The sequence below is a fragment of the Camelus ferus genome, chromosome 1 (assembly GCF_009834535.1).
Source record: "Camelus ferus isolate YT-003-E chromosome 1, BCGSAC_Cfer_1.0, whole genome shotgun sequence".
NCBI lineage: Eukaryota > Metazoa > Chordata > Mammalia > Artiodactyla > Camelidae > Camelus > Camelus ferus.
In genome coordinates this window covers 2,471,869-2,477,965 of record NC_045696.1, presented here as the reverse complement: position 1 = coordinate 2,477,965, position 6,097 = coordinate 2,471,869, and the positions used below count along the sequence as shown (strand labels likewise).

General features: G+C 59.1%; 1 long non-coding RNA gene across 1 annotated transcript; it reads left to right on the top strand.

The window, feature by feature from the left end:
• Nucleotides 1-877: 877 nt before the first annotated feature.
• On the top strand, nucleotides 878-5,763 carry LOC116668878. The gene is made up of 3 exons (XR_004326114.1): nucleotides 878-1,396; nucleotides 2,600-3,269; nucleotides 5,052-5,763. It is a non-coding gene; the product is annotated as an uncharacterized LOC116668878 (long non-coding RNA).
• Nucleotides 5,764-6,097: the final 334 nt, after the last annotated feature.

Genomic DNA, 6,097 nt, shown 5'->3' with positions numbered 1-6,097 from the left:
CAAGCAGAGACATCAGAGGAGTGAAGGCAGGCGTCCACTCTCCCCGTCTCAGCAGCTCCTGCTTCTCCCACCAGGCGCGTGGCTCCTCGTTCGCCTGTGCCCACGTCTCCACAGCCCGGGCTGGAGGCACAGGGCCTGGAGCCCACCAGGAAGCGCCAAGGGGCCTTGGGCCCGCCGGGGCAGGGCAGGAGCAGCCTAGGGAAACCAACCCTTGGTCTCCACAAAGGTGGAGTAGATGTCTCAGAGCCAGGGGAGGCAGAAGTGGGGGTGCAGGGGTGGACCCCCTCTGCTGTGCTCCACTGCAACTTCTCTGTCATCACGGATGTGGTCCTGCCCTCATCAGCAGTCCTGCCTTCAGCTGAGAATCACAGGTAGCAATTCTAACGTGCTGGGTCCCAGAAAGCCCTGGTCCGGCCACGTCTACTGCAGCTGTGCTCTGGGCCGGCAGCCCTGCCCATCCAGCCACGTGGCCTCTGTTCCCCGGTGTGGAGAGAACCAGCGCACCAAGGAACCAGCGCACCAAGGATCGAACACACACACCCTGGCTGGGAAGAGGACGAGAAGGACCCTCCGTCCCGCTGCCTGGGGCAGTAGAAGGCAGAGACTCAGGAAGGAGTAAGCCACAGCCTCGGTTCCACACCTGTGTCTGCTTCCAGCTGCTCCTTTGCAGAGTCACCACTTCCTTTCCTGGGCCATCAGTCACCAAGATGCCAGGCTTGTCCTCCCAGTGCCCAGACGTTGCCCCCACCTGCCACATACATGCAACACACCAGACACACTCATGCAACATGCATGCAACTCACATGCAATTCACTCACCCGAGACACATGCTCACACAGCACACACATACACATCAGCTGGCGCACACTCAGGCGATGCACACGTGCACGGCTGTGCAGAGGGGAACTGTGCTGTATTCTGGCACATTGTCCTGATGAGGCCTCAGATTAAAGCCGCCTCCTCCCCTGCTGGGCCAGAACAGACTAACCCATTGCCCGCATGGGGGGGAGTTATTTCTGCTGCCAGCCCTGGAGAAGCTGCGGGTGCTGGAGAAGCTGCGGGTCCTGGAGAAGCTGTGGGTCCTGGAGAAGCTGCTAGCTGGCGCCTGCACCCTTTCCTTATCTGTCCGAGAAGGAGACAGGCCTCTCCAGCCCTGACTCTCCCCAAATCCTGAGAAGTAAACCATCCCACACACCAGCCCCACCACCTGAGGAAAATCCGGGCAGTCTACAGATTCACGTGCACAAGAAAGAAAACAATGAAGGAGCCTCGAGGGGTGGCCTCCTCGGCCGGCTCGAGACTTTCCCCCGCACTATGTCATGTAAAATGTAGCAGGCCAGCTACACGTCGGTGATTTCAACTCCGTGACGGTCGGAAAGGGCAAGACAGTAAAAAGGTCAGTGCTTGCCAGGGCTTGGGGGAGGGACAAATAGGTGGGGTCCAGGGAAATTTTAGGGCTGAAAAACTGTTCTGCATGGTTATATAATGGGGCACACATGGCATCATACATTTGTCACAGTGCATAGAGCATGTACCCCAAAGAGCGAACCCTGATGTAAAGTGTGGGCTGTGGTTAACAGCAACGTGTCAATACTGAGCCATCACGTATAATGAGGGCAGTGCCCACGCCAGATGTAAATGGTGGGGGAGGGGTGGGGGAGCTGGGTGTAAACAGTAGGGGTGGGGGTGGGAGTCTGCACTTTGTCAGTTTCTCTGTATAGGAAACTGCTTTTAAATGTTGTCTATTAATTTAAAAAGGAGGAGGAGGAGAATCAGGCTGAGATGTGGCCATTCTGAACAAATTCAACTGTCCGTAGGTTACCAGCTGCCTCGCTGAGGCCCGCCCTGCCCCCACAGACATGGCCCCACACCAGACGGTGTCGGGCCCTGCGGCAGAGGGCTGGCCCGGGAGCAGCCTGCAGCCCGACGCGTGCCTGCCTGAGCGGGTAGGCAGGCGTCCGGAGCCTGCAGGCCGGTCCTAGGGCAGCCTGCCCGGCCAGGACCTGCTGGTTCATGTTTGCTTTAACAGATCACCGCTTAGCTTTGTGGGGCCAGGAGCATGATTTATGGGAGCATGGGTGACGCTGACGGAGGCTGGGCCCTCTTTACTGCGGGATGTGGGGCAGTCTCAGCCACCCTCCCTCAAGGTCATCGGTAGCCGATAAGGACCCTGAGTTCTGAGGCCGAGGCGCCACATCCACCCGGCCAGCCCCAGGCCAGGGCCGCGTCCCTGCAGCTGTGCCCACCCCTCGCCAGCGCCCTCAGGGCCTCGAGCAGGTGGGGCCGTGGGCAAAGCTGTGTTCTGGCAGCCCGATCCCTCGGCTCGGTAACTGCTGCCTCTTTCCCACCCGAGGCCCATTGTCCAGAGTGAAGTCACTTTCCTCAGCACGCACCCCCACATTCCTAAATCTTTCTCTCCAGTGCTTTCCTCTCTCCAGCTTCGCTCCACCTGGGCTCTGTGGCGGTGGTTGGGGGTGCGTGCAGATTCATCTGCAGGGCTGTGTTCTCCATGCCCCGGGGTGGGGGGAGGTGGGACCTCTCACGGGGGAAGAAGTACCCTGGGGGTGGTCCTCAGGGCGTTGCTTTGCTTCCTCCTCAGTCTGGGGGGGGGGCACCACCCCCTCCCCTACCGACAACTGCTGTTCCTCGGGAGTCAGTGGCTCGAGCCCCGCCCCTTGCTGTACAGCCTGTGCCCCGAGGAGGTGAAGGCCTGGCCGCAGTCCTACTGGTGAGGGCAGCGCCAGGCCGAGGAGGGCACGCGCCCTGCAGGCCCTGAGGGGCCGGCCTCCTGGTGACCCGGCTGGAAGGCGTGTCCTGGCACCAGATGGAGCTGGTCTCTTCCCCTGGCCCGCGCAAAAGACTGAGACGTGATAGCTCTGATGACAGATCCTTTCACGACAGACACGAATACTGAATCCCCACGTTGTACACCTGAAACTAACGTAACGCTAACAAGGCTAGTAAGATAACGGGGCAAAGGCAGCTGAGGCCAGAGGAGGAGGGTGACGGACACCTTTGCGATGATGGGCCTGAGTCACTGCTCAAGCTGCGCTCCAGAGGCCACCCAGCGCCGCGGGTCTCCTGGTCGGTGGGGGGGGGGGGGCCCGGGAGGCAACTTGCAGTCCTGGGCACCACTGCCGCACTGGAATCTGGTTCCACTTTTGGTTGACACGAGACTCGGGGACAGAGCAACAGGGTAAAGACCACTACCGGGCACGACTGGCAAATCCAGAACGCAGGAGAGTCGCTGGACCAGGTGTCTTCAATCAGTGAGTGAAAATGGGGGTGGCGGAGGGGGAGGGGGAGCAGAAACTGAAAGGTGAATGTACAAAATAAACAACGAGGTCCTGCCGTGCAGCACAGGGAACTGTATTCAATACCTTGTAATGACCTGCAATAGAAAAGAATCTGAAAAGGAATATATTTCTATACGTATGTGTAACCGAACCACTATGCTGCACACCAGACACTAACACCACATTGTAAAACTGACTATAAGTCAATAAAAATAAGTAAATAAAAAGAAACTAAGAGTTCAAAAGAGCCTTCAAAGTCCTATCAGGTTGTGGACTTTGTGTTTAAAGAAACCAGCTCTGAAAAGCAGGCATTCTGTAGGGCTGTCTGTTAGAGTAACTTGCTGATGAGGCGAGGCCCAGGGACTGCAGTAAAAGAGCCCCGGAGAGGACGGGCGAGGGGCACCGGGGAGGGGATGGCCGATCAAGTAAGACCGGCCGTGACGCTCCGCCCTCTAAGGGCGACTGAAAAGAATCAAAATAAATAGTTTAAAAAGTGTGACAAAAAATTAACAACAGCAAAAACCAAGCCCGTCCTTACTGTGAGGCTACACTCTCTACAGCCCCTAGCTCTAAACCGGGGTGGAAACAACAAAGGAGGTGCGTGCGCCCCGGGACACCGGAGGAGGGCCCAGTAGCCCTTCCGTGGTGTCGACTTTGTACCTCATCCTCCTAAGGTGTCTCAGACGCCTGTGTCGTATGGACACATAACACGTCAGCAAGCTGGTCCACACGCAGAGCCGGACGCGCACACCTGTACCGGGGCGTGTGCTCACACGCTGCATCGCTGACCACGGGATGCCACCGTCTCCACCGGCGCTGGCTGCGACGGCAGAGACACTGAGGGCTTAGACCGCAGACATCTGAGTCTCATAGTTCTGGAGGCTGGAGGCCCCCCACCGAGGCCGGCAGGCCTGGGGTCGGGCCGGCCCTCTTGCTGGCGTGTCTACAGCTGCTTCTTTCAGCTGTCTCCTCACACGGCGGCGAGAGAACAGCGCGCTGTCTCTGGAACCCCCTCTTGTAAGGGCACAGAGCTCACTCATGGGGGCTCCATCCTCGCGCCCTCATCACCTCGCAAAGGCCCCGCCCCCTAATGCCGCTACATCCGGGACTGGGGTTTCAGCATAAGAATCTGAGGGACACAAATATTCAGCCCGTAACAATCACAAAACCCTGGAGACCAGACCCTGGAGAACTCACACGGTGGAGCGACACCCAAGGCCCTGCCCTCACTCTGTGTTCCGAGTGAATTCCACGCCCGCCCCCCAGCAGCCTGGGCCACAGTGAGCTTCCTGGTCCCCAGCCAGCTCGGACCCTCTGCCGCCACCATCACCCTGGTGTCCTTCCTCAAGTGACTGTCTTCCCGGGAGCTGCCGGGGCCCGGGGTCCAGGTGCTGCATCACAACAGGAGAGAAATGCCAGGGTTGCATTTCTGGTCACATTCCTTAGAAATCACCCGCCAACGGAGAGTTGGGGACTAGAGCCCCTGACACCACATCCAAGCAGGCCCCCAAGGGACACCACGGGGGAGGCGGAGCATCCACAGCAGAGCAGCCCCAGCGCACCGTCACGTCTCCTCCCACAGGCAGAGTTCTGCCTTTTCCCCCACGGCTGCTCGGGCAGCTCAGACAGCAGGCACGCCCACCCCCTGCTGCAGGGGCCCGGCCGTCACTCTTTCAGGACTAAACACTAAAAAGATTTCAGGAATGCCAGGAATCACGAATTTCACTCAAGGGCACTTTCTTTATGTCATTTCAGGTCACAAATCACAAAGTCCGTGCACGTTCAGTCTTTGGAAAAGCCCACAGTCTCGAAGAGCGCTGCTTGGCGCCCACGCGTGGCCTCGCCTCTGTAACCACCGTCTTCTGGCGCCTTGGCGCACAGCTCTGGAGGCACGGGGGGCTGAAGGGGGCCGGGCAGTGTCGTCAGAAGTCACTGTGCCCCTCCCCGCCTGCAGCACAGCACGCCCGGCACCGAACCTCCACCAAGCTCTAGGTCTGGGGTTGCGTTTAACCTAACCCGTTCCAGGCAAGGGCACAGGCGACGAGCTACAGGAACCCAGAGGAACATGTCCTGCTCGGACGCTGGAGCCCAAGCAGACCCTCTGGGACCTCACCTTACAGGGACGCCACCAGCCCCAGCCAGCCTGCCCAGGGGACGTCAGGCTGGCTCAGAGTCAGAACACAGCCCTTTTGTTTCCATCCCTGCTGAACACTTCCCTGAAATCTGCCAGGCCCGCTCGCTGGCTCAGGAAGAAAACAAAAAGTCCAGCTGACGCGTCGGGGGTCCGGGACATTCCAGAGCTCTGCTCTCATTGCTCAGGGCCAGAAACACATGCTGACCGCGTTCTGACCTCGGGACAGCCCCCTGAAGTTACTAGCGTGTTTTTCCTTAGCTAAATCCCTTGCATTAAAAATTTTTTAAAAGTTTTAGAGTTCCAGTGCTCTCCCCCTTAGTTCTCAAAACAATATTTGGCTTGAACCTGGCAGCAGGCTGACCTGTGCGCCTGCATCTGCGGGAGCAGAGAGAGCAACTGACTCTGGGCGCCCCCTACAATCCGCTCACACACACACCCCCCCCCGCACACCCCACATCACATGCATTCACACTCACTCACTCACAGCCCGTCTCCCCGGCCTGCCTGAGACCCGCAGACCCTTCTCTGTGGGCCTGCAACCCTGTTCCCGCCATCAGCAGCAAATGAGAAGCCTGCAGCTCCGCAGGCACCCCTCTCTCAGCCCACGCTGGGGGCCAAATCCACGCCCACCTCCAACCCATCCCAGCCCCCTCACCTTCCCTGCGCC